Source organism: Palaemon carinicauda, chromosome 1 (genome assembly GCF_036898095.1).
Source record: "Palaemon carinicauda isolate YSFRI2023 chromosome 1, ASM3689809v2, whole genome shotgun sequence".
In the NCBI taxonomy this organism is placed as follows: domain Eukaryota; kingdom Metazoa; phylum Arthropoda; class Malacostraca; order Decapoda; family Palaemonidae; genus Palaemon; species Palaemon carinicauda.
This window is the reverse complement of record NC_090725.1, coordinates 79,285,662-79,303,161: the sequence shown is the minus strand read 5'-3', so window position 1 is coordinate 79,303,161 and position 17,500 is coordinate 79,285,662. Positions and strand designations below refer to the sequence as shown.

At 34.1% G+C, this 17,500-nt stretch overlaps 1 protein-coding gene across 2 annotated transcripts in view; it reads right to left on the bottom strand.

Moving 5' to 3' along the window:
- The window catches only part of LOC137642542 (pyrokinin-1 receptor-like), a 613,424-nt gene that overhangs the window by 441,261 nt on the left and 154,663 nt on the right, over positions 1 to 17,500 (bottom strand). For both annotated transcript variants that reach the window (XM_068375190.1, XM_068375200.1), the window contains exon 2: positions 2,115 to 2,196. The gene's annotated coding sequence lies outside the window, so the exon portion shown is untranslated. The remainder of the gene's footprint in view (positions 1 to 2,114; positions 2,197 to 17,500) is intronic.

Here is a 17,500-nt window from a genome sequence, read left to right as displayed (position 1 = left end):
GTGGTAGCTCTGAAGACCGGGGAATGCAGTGGTAGCTCTGAAGACCGGGGAATGCAGTGGTAGTTCTGAAGACCGGGGAATGCAGTGGTGGCTCTGAAGACCGGGGAATGCAGTGGTAGCTCTGAAGACCGGGGAATGCAGTTGTAAGTCTGAAGACCGGGGAATGCAGTTGTAAGTCTGAAGACCGGGGAATGCAGTGGTAGCTCTGAAGACCGGGGAATGCAGTGGTAGCTCTGAAGACTGGGGAATGCAGTTGTAGCTCTGAAGACCGGGGAATGCAGTGGTAGCTCTGAAGACCGGGGAATGCAGTGGGAGCTCTGAAGACCGGGGAATCCAGTTGTAGCTCTGAAGACCGGGGAATGCAGTGGGAGCTCTGAAGACCGGGGAATCCAGTTGTAGCTCTGAAGACCGGGGAATGCAGTGGTAGCTCTGAAGACCGGGGAATGCAGTGGTAGCTCTGAAGACCGGGGAATGCAGTGGTAGCTCTGAAGACCGGGGAATGCAGTGGTAGCTCTGAAGACCGGGGAATGCAGTTGTTGCTCTGAAGACCGGGGAATGCAGTTGTAGCTCTGAAGACCGGGGCATGCAGTTGTAGCTCTGAAGACCGGGGAATGCAGTTGTAGCTCTGAAGACCGGGGAATGCAGTGGTAGCTCTGAAGACCGGGGCATGCAGTTGTAGCTCTGAAGACCGGGGAATGCAGTTGTAGCTCTGAAGACCGGGGAATGCAGTAGTAGCTCTGAAGACCGGGGCATGCAGGGGAAAGGACCAGAAGAGGTCGAGAGGAATCCGGTGAAAGGAAACCGGGAATAGGGAGGCACGATAACGATAAGGAAGTGGAAATCCCGACGAACAAATGACGTCTTACGTGCGAAAGCGTTTTGCGAAAATGGGTCTTATAGTCACGTTGAGTGATGGTTTTTACTCTGTATCAAAAGGAATGTTCCTTCTTAGCATATTTGCTGATGAAATTATTATTTTGATGGAATAAATGTTTTGATTTTCTCTTCAGAAATATGTTCATTTATTGTATATAACATTTTTCTTCTTTTATAGCACTTGATTGCATATCGATAAGTAATTTTTGAGTGTATGAGATATTTTTTTTCTTGTGTGTAAATACAAGGAATATTATTATCGGACATTTGAATGGTCTGATATTTATTAACTAGTCAACAATGATCTGTAACACTATATAAAGTATGTTTGCATGAATAAAATATGATAATTTTACTTCCAACAGCATTTAAAATTCATGCTACATTTAATTTTTCATTGATCAATCAAATAGTTCAACACTTTTTATTTATATATATTTTTTTCAATGTCTCAGTATATTTTTCGCATTATAAGGACCGTTTTTTGGGGGGCTTATGCCTTTGTTTCTCTTGTTAAAAAGATTGAAGTAAAAGAGAATAACGTTATCACTAGCAAAGCTCTTAGCTATCGTAGAGATTCTCTTGTTCTATAGGTGTTATCTGAGCCACTTTCCATAAAGCTGATAGTCGTTAGAGGTACGTAACTGCCCGCACACAATCACGGAAATAATCGTTCGTTTATGCGTAGGCCTAACAGACTGAAATAATAATACCAATTCCCTAATATCGCAAGAGGGTCTGCCCCTCTCTTTTATTCTTCTCCTGTACTTCTCTATCTCCCTATTCCCTAAATCTTTCCCATCCCGAGTACCTGCCTTTGAGATATAAGCTGGATTGTATCCAGGGGTACTCTTCCTTTCCCCATATTCCCCACTTCCCTATTCTTATTATTGTTGTTGTTACTACCGGATCGTATTCAAATTTAAATTCAAATTCTTTATTTCAGCTGTAGAGCCATATACAAAATATTACAATAAAATTAATAGTTATATACAAATATATTAGGAATAAAACAAAAGGTCTAAACACAGAAGATGTGTTTAGACCACTCTTTAAAAACTAATGATTTTTTTAAAACTATCACTGTTAAAAATAAGTGCTTTAGTCTTCCAAGCCTCTTTGGTAAAAAAAAAAAAAGAAAGAAAGAAGTTATTGGACAAAAAGTGGTCTTTTCTCAACTCTTGATACACATTCACATCTATTGCAAGACCATGTCCACATAACAGATCCTCACCTACCTTTTATGCGATTCCTTGGTAAGCAATGGCCCATCCACCGTCACCTTATTCTTGGTGAACACTTGAGCACGGACGAGGCCTCCTACGAAAGAAAGAAATAACTTCATTAGCATGGCGATGGTCGGTTCCTTTGAAAGGAAGAAGAGTGATTTCAGGGACCCGTTTCCTGAATTTGCTGTCAGGAAAAAAGTTTGTTTTATATTTGTAGGTAAATAATTATGCCATTACTTATTTTCATTGTTTGTTTGTCTCCCCTTGCCTTATTTCTTTGTGTGTAACTGTGAGCAGGAGGTTTTATATATCATGTTGTTGAAGTTTTATATACATAGATGGTTTTTCCGCAATATAGCAGAATGAATGAATGTGGTCGTTTTTCCCCATCTCATTGCGAAGAAAATGGCTATTTAATATGTATACATACATACATATATATATATATATATATATATATATATATATATATATATATATATATATATATATATATATATGCATGTAATTGTATGTATGCATATATATGATATATTTGTGTAGGAGTGTATATATATATATATATATATATATATATATACACACTCCTACACAAATATATCATATATATCCGTACATACATACAATTACACGCATATATATATATATATATATATATATATATATATATATATATACACATACATACATACATACATATATATACAGTATATATAAATATAAATATATATATATATATATATATATATATATATATATATATATATATACTGTATATATATATATATATATATATATATATATATATACATACATACATACATACATACATATATATAAACAACAGCACAATTGTACCCTTCTGTTATCCATCTCTCCATTGAAGAACCGAGTCCATGGTTCATTACTGAAACAAAGGATTCCTCGGTCTTCATCTGGTACTGAAGTATTCCTCACTATTGTCCACCAAGCCAGGATTGCCAGGTTTTCCAAATGAGAAAAGGCCAACTTCTGATCAACTGGAGCTTTAAAAGGCCAACCTAATAGTAGAAAAAGGCCGAAACATATAGCATTTAAGGCTAGTCTATTTAAAAAAGGCCAAATTTAGGTATCTAGCACGAAAAAGGCCAAATTTAGGTATCTAGCACGAGAAAAGGCCAAATTTAGGTATCTAGCACAAAAAAGGCCAAATTTGGAGGTTTTTGGTCCGAAAAAGGCCAAATTTGGAGGTTTTTGGTCCGAAAAAGGCCAACCTGGCAACCCTGCACCAAGTTGTGAATTGGTAGTGTACCAGCAATGTAGACCTTGCGCCCACCCGAGAGTCCCCGCTCCCCCCTCCGACTGATTTTTGTAGCCCCTCTTTTTCATATTCTTTAAAGATCGTGGAATCAGAAACTGCTTCTCTTCAGCCATTGGATGATCGTTGCGGTAATGGCAGTAATTTTGAATTCATATTGGGGCGCAATGGGAAAATAATATCACTAATATTTTTTTCTGCTTATATATTATATTTATTATATATATATATATATATATATATATTCGTAAGTTTTTTCGGGCAAGGATTTTTTTTTTTTCAATTCTAAAGCCCTATCATCAATATTCATCATAGCACTTGATAAAATCAAAATTGAATAGGTCAGAATATATGCAGCAGAAAATATAGATGAACGTAATTATATTCTTAATGATTTTTCATTGTATTTTCATGACCAGAATATTTTAATGTAGAAGACAAATCCTTATTATATTGTTTTTCATCCGGTTCACTCGCTCCACAGGAGAGACTGAATACTAAGACTAAAAGCTTTAATGAACCAATTAAAAAGCAAAATCTCAAAACATTTGCTTCTGTGACGGGCCGAGAGAAGGTTGTGAACTCAAAGGCAGTGTGAAAGCAACTGAGTTAATTTATTATAGAACACTCTCCTTTATATACAAAACCTCAAGGCAACAGGAAATTACATGTTCGAGAAACAGACAATGTTACATAGGAGAAACGCAGACATGTTTATTCTGGTTCTTTTTAGTGCGAGGGAAGAGCGAAGATACAAGCATAATATATACAAAATGAATTATGTACGATCGTGTGACACACGGTTGGTACACTTCCATTGTTAAGTCAGTAGCAATTATAACAACAGCAACAAGGAAATTAAAGCAAATGATAGCAGAAAGAAATGTACCAGACCAGGTTGCAGTACTGGCTACAATTCACAAATTTAATATGGAGAAAGTTATTAGTAAACCACTATAGTCCATTTCTTTTAGCGATGCATATTTGCACCGACTCGCAGTGGTGCCCTTTTAGCTCGGAAAAGTTTCGTGATCGCTGATTGGTTGGAATTATCTCGTCCAACCAATCAGAAATCCGGAAACTTTTCCGAGCTAAAAGGGCACCGCTGCGAGTCGGTGCAAATATGCATCGCTAAAAGAAATGGACTATAGGACCAGCGCCTGTGACCTTAGCAACTACTGAAGGTTCACTATTAATAGCCAACAAAGCGAAACGGCCTCGTGCTCAAGAAACAGATCAAAACCTTATAAGAAGACCAGAAACTGAACACATAAATTGCATCACTGACGAAAACGTAGTATTACAAGCACAGGTAACATTACCTATAACATTTGGTGAACTATCTGAGAGAGTGTTTGACCAGCTTTGTCACGTTATTACTCAAGGGTAGTTCAACAAAAATTCCCATAAACTGGAAAAGTTTCATGAGAGACAAAAAGAAAAAAGAGCATTTCTTATTGGGAGAATGGAAGCTACATAGATATTACTTAATGAGTGGTCAAAACTTCGCAGTTATCTCAAGTACTGATGGATCTCGAACAGGCACATATGTGATTGAGGCCTTCCTTTTGCCTTCCTTCCATGCTTTTTCTGGATGTGGTAGGATGACCGCGTTTATTCGGAAGTGCATGTTGCTGCCATGGAAATTATTACAAAAAAACTTTTAAAACCACATTCAAATCTCTTAGATCTGGTCTTTCTATGAGTGTAGACAAATGACGTATTAATCATTTTCTTAAAAGAAAAAAATACAGCTCCAGATCAGCTATGCCACATGTCCCTTAGAGAACACATAAAGAGGGCAGACTATCAAGCATTCATATGGAATAAAGCAGATCAAGCTAAACCAGATATACCCTCTCCAGATGGGCATGGGTGGTGTCGCATTGAAGGACTCTAGGCCCTGTCCACACTACCGGGCAGTCCCCGACGGGCAAACAGTGATACCAGACCACAATAGTTAGTAAGATTGAGGGTTAATTATGTCAGAAGCGGGAAAACCACAGACAGGGATCTGGCATCATAAAGTGTTGCCAGATCCCTGCCTTTAGTTTTCCCGCTTCTGAAGTCATCAACCCTCATTTTCACTAACTATTGTGGCCTGGTATCACTGTTTGCCCGTCGGGGACTGCCTGGTAGTGTGGACAGGGCCTTAGATATTGTATGGGGTAAACTAGTGGATCACTTATCCACAAGGATTGAGAGGATGTAGAGAAGGGAGAGGTGGATGAGCCACATGAAGGCGATGAATCAGAAGAAATTAACAATATCACTAACTTGATGTGTGAATATGATGATTAAATATGGAATATTAATTGTAGGTCTTTGCATTGTGTTTAATGAATAATTTTCGATAAAAACTATATTAAAAATGTTACATTAATTTAAACCAACAATCTATGAATATTTACTTAATTTCATCGAGCAAATGAGGGCTATTACTATACTATATCGCATAATTATTTTTAATCCAATATACCATAGAGTATATTACTATATTTCCTCAAAGCAGTACAGGGATGGTGCAAGTCTTCCTGATCTATGAGTACAGAACACCAATTTGACGGGTTACTGAAAAAATTGTGATTATTATCTGCATTCATAATAAACTAAAGTATTTAAGGACTATGTTTTAATTATAATAATAATAATAATAATAATAATAATAATAATAATAATAATTGTATATAAGAACATTATTCTATTAACACAGACACTACACAATTCAGCTATAAATATACTCACCACACTACAGCGTGAACAATACATAATTCAGTCATTATGAAATAAGTCAGTAAATAATCAATAGCATGTTGATAACTTATTTAATTTATAATGTTAAATAAATTATTAATTCAATCTAAATTTGAACTGTATAATGTTTATATTTGACACTAATTATTCAATACTGTTGGCTTTATTTTAATTGTATTTGTGCATTGGTGTCATTGCAGCTCACTTTTAGCCCACCTCAATGCCCTTTATCTCTTCTGGAGTTTTTTTCCCGTTGATATTTAGAATAGAAATATCTTTCAGGTTTAGTTTTCAGGTCACATGTCCCGTTTCCTTTTGATATCAGTGCCGTATGGTGAAATTGGTCTGTGCACTTACAATCTTATTCCAGGCTGCCACTTGCACGACTTTTTGCCACGAATTTGTCGTGGCAAGTCGTGACATTTTGTGGCACGAACTGGAAAAACAAACAAAAAAAAAAAAATTACCTCAGAATCACAGCTCACCTGTCCACATTGACACGAACTGGCACGACGAGTTCACGACGAGTTCATGCATAGTTTTAGCATAGTTTGCGCACTTTACGCATCGTCCCGAGGAGTTCACGAACAGTTCGCGCATAGTTCACGCCGCGTTCACGCCGCGTTCACGAAATTTTGTCGTGACCAAAATTTTGAACATTTCAAAATTCTCGTCACGACATGCCACGATGTCACGACAGGTTCACGACGAGTTCACTCCAGTTCACGACGAGTTCACGCCAGTTCACGACTCGAGTCGTGACAATGCGTGCCACAAATTCGTGCAAGTGTCAGGGTACCTATAGGTATTTAACATGGATTACCAATGTGCAGAATCGGTGTAAGATCTGCCTCTAATTCAAATGAACATTTATCTTGGGAAGTCTGTAAAATGTTCACCAGGATTAGGATTACCATTAGTCTTATGGAAGAGTAGTTGAACATTTGGAAGGCAAGGTTTGCCAGTGGAGAAGTGTGGCACTAATGAACATTCGTATTTTTGTACCCTAATATTTAGTAGTAGTATTACAATACTTCATTTTAGGGTTCACGATTGCTATAGCAGCCCCAGGTGTGGTTCCTTTTTTCAATACATTGGTAAAATATGTAAAGAGCAATGTCTACAATTTTATCATTCGAAAGTTCTAATTCTCGGACAAGGGTTGCCATGGCAACGGGACGCCCGGCCAAAACTAGGTTAGCTCAGTGTTGCCAGATTGCCAGGAAAATTTGGATTTTTCCAGATTTTTTGGAGTTTTATCCAGATTTCCAGACCCTTTAATGAAATTTCCAGATTTTCTTTGAATACAGCAAGAACTTTATCCACATTTCCAGACTTGGGAGAGAGAGAGAGAGAGAGAGAGAGAGAGAGAGAGAGAGAGAGAGAGAGAGAGAGAGAGAAGCAACAAACCGTAATGACCATCTGACAACCCTGGGTTAGCTGGTTAGAGAGCAGACTGTCAAGCCCCGCCCCCTCATTGCACTCCTGTTTTGGGAGAAAATCGTTGCCGGGTATTTTCAGTTTATCGATTGCAGGTTTTGTAACCCTGGAAAGGTATGATGGGTCGTTTGCGACCCCTACAGCATTTTCAAAACCTGTTTTTTCCCCATAAATCATCAGCTGTCTCGAATATGGAAGTGATCGACCTGCAAGGGGTGACTAGTCTACATGCCATTGTCTGCTTTAGGACTGATTTTCGTCTAACTTCCCTCCTTCCCCGTTTTTTTACCCCCCCCCCCCCCCCCCAGGGGTCGACCTCGACCCTGAATACCTTTATAGGGGTAAGTGATCAAACAGCAAAGTTATTACATAATTATAAATTGTCGAACAGTGTTGATACTTGTTTGGTTCTTTATAGTTGGAAAGTGTGGGTGGATGGTGTGTCTACCACTTGCTTGACATTGGTTTTGGCTTAGATGCCATATATTGCCATGAGGTCCATTTTCCCTCAAATGCTAATTTCTGATTTTTTGGGGTTTTTTGCAAATTTGATTTTTTTTCTATTTATTTTGAATTTATCTTCAATAATGGCCAGCAGACAGTATTCCCTCGGCATGGATGTCATCAACACACTTCTAATGGAGTTAAAAAGAGATGTTGATGATAATATGGAGCTTGCAACCCCATTCTTCATTCCAAGTGGTAGATAGGGCTGTAAGAGTTGTTGCGGTCTGCGACCATTTTGTTGACATACCCGAAAGGTAAGTTGGCATATCTCTATATATTCTTGTTCTGTATAGAATTCGTGATATTTTGGTATAATTTAATGCATAAATATCATATTTTATTGGAGATACAATGATTTTCATAAGAAATTTACATTGTGAACTAGGCCGTCAAAAAATGACCTTTAGATTTCGCCCCTGTTATAACAGTAAATTACATCTTAGTGCACATTTTATTATGTATTTCTGTTCTAGGATAATATGAGTTTATTCTATAAAAAAAAATAGCCTCTTCCTATTTCATTTGGGTACCCAAAAAAATTCATGAAATTTGGACAAATTTTTTTGGCAAAAAAAAATTTACCCTTTTTTTCTCATTTCAGATCTTGACTTCTATGGGTCCAACTCATTTCCAGCAATTACACGCTGTTGCTATGCCATCTAAGAAGGTGTCCCTAAAGGGATTTATGTTTATATGTATATTTCTATTTTTTGTGAATATTTACGTCAAGTCTTTTTTTTTGTATACTTAAATTTTTAATATATTTCCAATAAATAGTTATTTTGTAGATGGGTATTATTTATATTTTCAGTAATTTTTAGCCTTCTTTGAAGTATTTTTAGCAAGTCAAACAATACAGATTGATGCATAACTAAATTTTTCCTGAATTTTTTTCGGAGTCGGGGTCGTTCACGACCGAGTATACCCTTAATGGGGTGTCCGAGTAGCATACCTATCCAGGGGTAAGAAGCTTCATGGACGTGTTTATGTTAGAGTATGACATCAGTGTAATAATAAATAATAGATAAGAAATAAATAACAATTAAATAATAAATAAGCAGCCTTGTGTATCAAAGAGACCTTAAAGTACTGCAGATATAAAAAAAAAAACAATTGTTTTTTAATTTCTAAATTATATCAAAGAAGAAAAGCAAGTAAATATCTTTTTTCCCCGCTGAAACTGCTCACTGTGGAATTCATTGTCGCAACTCATACATACTTTACTACTGCTGTTAAAGGCTATGAATATTGATTACTGTTTATTAGGAGGAAATGTTAAATGTATTTTAAGATCTTTCTCAAATTGTGGTAAGAAGAGTTTACCTCAATGTATGATCTCTTTTTTCATCTCTAAATTCATTGTTTTATAGGTATGATTTTCCTACCACAAATGATGTGAATTAATTTTGTTAATTTTTTATGTTTTATAAAAACTCATTTAATTCGTAAATGATACATTTTACTTTGGTTCAAACAGACAAGAACTTCAATCCCAAAAAGGAGAGTTTATCAACAAGAATTTCACAGCTTTTAATCTGGAAAGATCTTGCTTAATTGGAATGGGGTCACCTACGTTAATATTTTGAAATATACCCGTTTCATGTTCAGTAGATCAGGAAATAAAGATAGTTTCGTAAAAGATTTCAAACTTATGTTGACAAACGTAAATATATACTACCTCATTTTGTAAACTTTCTTAAAAATGCAATGTGATTCTTCTCAATTTTTACTTTTTTATTTATTTATTTTTATTTTTTTATTTTTTTTTTTAATGATAGAGTATAGGTTTGGCCAATGGCAAAATTATTCGTGTTGAAGAGCACTTGTTCCTATCTTTCACAATTTTTTTTTTTTTCTTTTTCATGTAAAAATTATAGAGTATAGGTTTGGCCAATGGTAAAATTATTCGTGTTAAAGTGCATTTGTTCTTATCTTTCACATTTAGATTACAATATTGGTCTCTTTTTAATACCATTTTCTTGATAATATACAAATGTATCTAAAATTTTATTTGAGAATGACTACAATCCGTCTTAGAATTGACAACAATAAACACTTTAGTACAGACTTTACAAATCCTTTTCGAGCATTTATATACCAAGCGTACATCATTACATAAGGTTTTGGAAATCGGAACTTATTTCTCTTCTGAATTTGATAAGTTCCACTTACTATGTTTTTGAATACCTAAATCTAATTACTCCTGAAATTATTATTATTTTTTTTTTTTTTTTTTTTTTTTGGTGGGGAGTGGGGTTAGCCTTAACACTTTCGTACCTATGGTTTTGGTACCACTTACATCGAGCATAAATTATATTGCTGTTTCTAATAAAAGTTCTTAAGCTACAATGAACACCAATTTTGCTGAATAGACCTAGGCAGACCTACAAAGCTTGAAAAACTGACAAGAACCATAACTAGAAACTTCCCCTTGATATTCATATGAGGGAAATACGGAGAAGAATGAATATATTGTAAATAATTCGACGATATTCCTGATAAAAAGAAGTCTCAGGAAGAATTCCCTAAGTGCTCTAAATGGCTATTGGAATAGACTGAAGAGACGCAAGAAAATTGGTTGATTGGGCTTAACTATTACTTATCAAACATTAGCAGACTTAATTTTTTAATAACCCACCAAAGCTATAGTCCATTTCTTTTAGCGACGCAGATTTGCACCGACTCGCAACGGTGCCCTTTTAGCTCGGAAAAAGTTTCCTGGTCCCTGATTGGTTAGAATTATCTCGTCCAACCAATTAGCGATCAGGAAACTTTTCCGAGCTAAAAGGGCACTGCTGCGAGTCGGTGCAAATCTGCCTCGCTAAAAGAAATGGACTATAGGTCCAGTATGAATAATTAGTAATCCAATAATTAGTTCCATTGAATCTTATGTAACCAATCATTGTTTTTTCTGAAAAATTCCAGTGTGTCCATTTATCATCCTCTAGTAATCACAATCAGGGTGCTACGAATCAGTCTACTGTGCTGTTTCCGCAGCCTCTCATTATACATTTCAGGAGCAAAAGAGCGTAAGAATCTCTCTCTCTCTCTCTCTCTCTCTCTCTCTCTCTCTCTCTCTCTCTCTCTCTCTCTCTCTCTCTCCTGTTTTTTTTTTTTTTTTTTTTTTTTTTTTTTTTTTTTTTTTTTTTTTTTTTTTTTTTTTTTTACACATAACCTTGATCATTAATCTCTGCTAAGTGCTTAACTCCATCCTTTAGCTTTAACACAACCAACACTTCTTTAGATTGAATGTTTAAATTGATGAACTTTTTCATTTTATTATGAAATACGAAGCAGATTTAGCAACATTTGTTATTACGATTTTTTCCATTACTTTAAAATCTTTCCGTTATTAAAGATGATCATTCGGTAGGCCAGAGCTTTCTTTTTAACAAAATCCCTGTCTAATAACAAAAAGACACCTTCAACAAGTACATTTTATCTGGCGTGATAAAGTAAAAAAATTCCATTAATTTAATCTTCGTTCAAACATCAACATAACGTAGTTCTGTCATTTTGAAAAGCTGAGTAAACAATGCAATTTTTCTTTAATATATATATATATATATATATATATATATATATATATATATATATATATATATATATATACATATAATTATGTATATATACATATATCTATCTATCTATCTATCTATATATATATATATATATATATATATATATATATATATATATATATATATATATATAATACATATGTATCTATCTACATATATATAGATAGATACATATGTAAATATATTTATATATATATATATATATATATATATATATATATATATATAGATAGATAGATAGATACATATATATATATATATATATATATATATATATATATATATATATATATGTATATATATATATATATATATATATATATATATATATATATATTTATATATATAGATATATTACATAATTATATGTATATATATATATATATATATATATTTATATATATAGATATATTACATAATTATATATATATATATATCTATATATATATATATATATATATATATATATATATATATATATATATATGTATATATATATATATATATATATATATATATATATATATATATATATATATATATATATATATATATATATATATATTCCCCCTTCCAAATTCTTACCAGATAAAATTCAACATTTAACAACTCTCCCAACTAAGTAATCCCTCCCATTTCCAAAAAATCCCATGTAATCCGTTGTACCTCTTCATCCCCATTTTTCTTTTCACATCGTTCCCTCTTCTTCATAACTCACTTCCCCCCTATATCCATTCAAGGTTCTGATCATTTTATGTTTTCTTTTTTCCATTTACAATTCATTGCCACTTTAACCTCCCCCTTAACAATGCCATCTTCTTCTGCGTAATCCCGTCATGCCCTTATTTCTACTTTGTTTCTTTCTAATCATTCTTTTTTCTTGTTTCACTTTTGAAAATTCTTCTATTATTATTATTATTATTATTATTATTATTATTATTATTATTATTATTATGATTATGATTATTATTATTATTATTATTATTATTATTATTTTTATTATTATTAGCTAAGCTATAACCCTAGATGGAAAAGCAGTTTCACTTTTGAAAATTCCCCTATTATTATTATTATTATTATTATTATTATTATTATTATTATTATTATTATTATTATTATTATTATTAGCTAAGCTATAACCCTAGATGGAAAAGCAGCATGTTATAAGCCCAAGAGTTCCAACTGGGAAAATTAGCCCAGTGAGGAAAGGGAAAATTCCTCTATAATATTATTATTATTATTATTAGCTAAGCTATAACCCTAGATGGAAAAGCAGCATGTTATAAGCCCAAGAGTTCCAACTGGGAAAATTAGCCCAGTGAGGAAAGGGAAAATTCCTCTATAATATTATTATTATTATTATTATTATTATTATTATTATTATTATTAGCTAAGCTATAACCCTAGATGGAAAAGCAGCATGTTATAAGCCCAAGAGTTCCAACTGGGAAAAATAGCCCAGTGAGGAAAGGGAAAATTCCTCTATTATTATTATTATTATTATTATTATTATTATTATTATTGTTAGCTAATCTATAACCCTAGATGGAAAAGCAGCATGTTATAAGCCCAAGAGTTCCAACTGGGAAAAATAGCCCAGTGAGGAAAGGGAACAGCGAAATAAATAAACTGCAAGAGAAGTAATGAAGAATTAAGATGAAATATTTTAAGAACAGCAACATTCCTCTATTATTATTATTATTATTATTATTATTATTATTATTAGCTAAGCTATAATCCTAGATGGAAAAGCAGCATGTTATAAGCCCAAGAGTTCCAACGGGGAAAAATAGCCCAGTGAGGAAAGGGAAAATTCCTCTATTATTATTATTATTATTATTATTATTAGCTAAGCTGTAACCCTAGATGGAAAAGCAGCATGTTATAAGCCCAAGAGTTCCAACTGGGAAAAATAGCCCAGTGAGGAAAGGGAATAGCGAAATAAATAAACTGCAAGAGAAGTAATGAACAGTTAAGATGAAATATTTTAAGAACAGTAACATTAAAAAAGAGACATATGACATTCTTTTCATCATTAAATCCTTTGCCGCAAGTTTTGAACTTTTGAAGTTCCACTGATTCAACTGCTTGATTAGGAAGATCATTCCACTAGGTCAGAGCTGAACCATACTTTTAGAATACTGTGTAGTATTGGGCCTTATGATATAGAAAGCTTTATTATTAGAATTAACTGCATACCTAGTGTACCAACCGTGTGTCTTACAATCATACATAATTCATTTTGTATATATTATGCTTGTATCTTTGCTCTTCCCTCGCACTAAAAAGAACCAGAATAAACATGTCTGCTTTTTTCCTCTGTAACATTGTCTGTTTTTCGAACATGAAATTTCCTGTTGCCTTGAGGTTTTGTATAGAAAGGAGAGTGTTCTATAATAAATTACTCAGTTGCTTTCAACCTGCCTTTGAGTCACAACCTTCTCTCGGCCTGTCACACTAGTATTATGAACAGAATGGTACTGTCCGGGAAGTTCTGAATGCAAAGGAGGGTTAGAATTATGAAAAAAAATACTAACTGAACGAGGGGGCCAGAAATTAATACATATATCAGGAATAGGAAAGTTAATAGACCATAAGTTCCTGTCCAAAAAAATTAAGTTGAGATTCAGCAGCTGAAGACCAGACCAGACTCAAAACATGGCAGAATGAAAGACTTAAAAGACTTCAGAATAGATTGATCACCAAAATTCTTAAAAGACTCTCAATAAGCCAATTTTTTGTTCAATCGAAGAAGAGACTAGCCGAATTTGCTTCTCAAAAGTAAATTTGCTATTAAAATTTACACCCAGAATTCTGAAAAAGTCATACAGAGCTAGAAGAAGAAGAAAAAAAAAAACATTATCGATGTTTAGATCCGCATATTGACATGAGCCACTGTCTCCGACCTATTTACACTTCATGTTCCATAATTTGCATCATACAATAATTCTAACTAGATGTGTATTAAAGGATTCCGCAGCCCTAGCTCTCTATTCAGGAGATGGCGTTGATGCTAAGAGAGTAGCATCATCTGCTTATGAAATGAGCTTGTTTTCTTGGCCAAACCACATATGTCTATATAGTATAAAAAGTAATGGGTAAAAAACAATACCGTGAAGAACACCATATAGTCATATTCCTATACTCACTATGGTGCCTATCAATAACAACTCTTTATAATCTACTACTTTAAAATTCAACAGTGATGCTAAGAAAACACCTACCTACTCCAAACTGTGTAAGTTTGAAAACCATGGCCTCATGATTATCACGGTTAAAGGCAGCACTAAAATCGAGACCAGTCATACGAACCTTCTGACCACATTCAAGGGATTTCTGTACTGCATTGGAAATTGTAAAAAGGGCCTCACATGCTTCAAGGACTTTGTAAAACATTTCATATAATATGAGAGTTATTGAAACTATGCAGTAATCGGCTGGGCTAGAGCTACCGCAGAAACATTTACCTAATGGAGTAACATTGCCAATTCTTCAACAAGTGTTAAAAAATCTCTGGATAAAGGTACCCTGACACTTGCACGAATTTGTGGCACGCATTGTCACGACTCGAGTCGTGAACTGGCGTGAACTCGTCGTGGACTGGAGTGAACTCGACGTGAATCTGTCATGACATCGTGGCATGTCGTGACGAGAATTTTGAAATGTTCAAAATTTTGCTCACGACAAAATTTCGTGAATGCGGCGTGAACTATGCGCGAACTGTTCGTGAACTCGTCGGGACGATGCGGGAAGTGCGCAAACTATGCTAAAGCTATGCATGAACTCGTCGTGAACTCGTTGTGCCAGTTCGTGTCAATGTGGACAAGTGAGCTGTGATTCTGAGGTAATTTTTTATTTTTTTTTTTATTTTCAAGTTCGTGCCACAAAATGTCACGACTTGACATGACAAATTCGTGGCAAAAAGTCGTGCAAGTGTTAGCCTGGCATAACTTGCAGAAAATAACAGACAACTTATGAGCTAAGAAATCGACAGTCTTCATAAAAAAAAAAGGAAGAATACCATTTGGGTTTACACCATCATAAGCATCAAGGTCTATCAAGAGTGTTTTAATTTTCCGGGATCGAAAAGCTAATCTAGTAAGCTTTAGCCCTATGAAAATAGAAATTACTTTACTCACTTCGTTATCGTAAATGAGGTCTGGATTTGTGTTCGGTATCGTAAATGAGGATCTGGATTTGTGTTCGTTATCTTAAATGAGGATCTGGATTTGTGTTCGATAACGTAAATAAGGATCTGGATTTGTGATCGTTATCGTAAATGAGGATCTGGATTTGTGTTCGTTATCGTAAATGGGTCTTTGAATTTGTGGTTATCGTAAATAAGGATCTGGATTTATGTTCGTTATCGTAAATGATGATCTGGATTTATGTTCGTTATCGTAAATGAAGACCTGAATTTGGGTTCATTATCGTAAACGAGGATCTGGATTTGAACAGTTATTGACAGAGCCAAGTAAATGAGAAACTGTTGAGTATACACCAAAGAGTGCAGCTTTAAGGGTAACCCACCACTGTTCTTGGGATGTACAAGAGATGGTTTCTTATATGGTTAAATTGTATTTCTTTTCAGTTGAAGAATGAGCTTTCTAAGCAACAGCTCTAGTTATTTTAAGAACGAGAGCACTAATGATAATAATAATAATGATAATAATAATAATAATAATAATAATAATAATAGGCCTTCTGCTTCGCCAAATTAGCACATCTACAATTATCATCGAACCAGGGTTTGTCCGTCACTCGATATTTTAGCACACGAGAAAGGATACGCCTATCATTTATGTTTACTAGATTCTCATTCAAGAGAACAACAGACTCAACACTTTTATACAACTGTGACCAATTCAAATTAGAAATATTACTCAAAATTCCACTCCAGGCTGGTTAAGATTTATATATATATATATATATATATATATATATATATATATATATATATATATATATTACTTATCAGTCACAAAACTGCACGTGACATATATTAAAGGGTAAAATCCACAGGAAACAGGAAAGGAAAAGACCAGGTACCAAGCGCTTTCGTGAATTACGTACACTTCTTCAGGGTACCCTGAAGAAGTGTACGTAATACACGAAAGCGCTTGGTACCTGGTCTTTTCCTTTCCTTGTTCCTGTGGATTTTACCCTTTAATATATATATATATATATATATATATATATATATATATATATATATATATATATATATATATATATATATCTTACATGAGTTTGACACATCAGACACAGGCCGCTCAGTTTTGATTATTAACGAAATTAAGGCATGGCCAGATATCGCAGCTGGAAACCAACCTTACTTTTTATAACACCGGGGAATCCATGTTAATAGGTCTAAGCCGTTACCATATATGTGAGGTACCTTCACTTTTGATTAGCTTACAGCCTGATATAGAGGCACAGTCCAAAGCTCTTAAACATGCCGAGAAACGGAATTTAACCACTCCCTATGTTGAACATTGTAATCACCAACAAGAACAAGTGAGACCTTTCTATCATCTTTTATCTATGCCATAATGGAAAGAAGACAATCAAATATAGAATCATCCAAGTCGGGATTATTATTATTATTATTATTATTATTATTATTATTATTATTATTATTATTATTATTATTATTATTATTATTATTATTATAAGCTAAGCTGTAACCCTAGTGGGAAAAGCAGGAAGCTAAAAGCCCAGATAGCTCAGCGAGGAAAGGGAACAATGAAATGAAACTATAAGAGGAGTAATAAACAATCAAAATTAAATATTATAAGAACACCAACAACATTAAA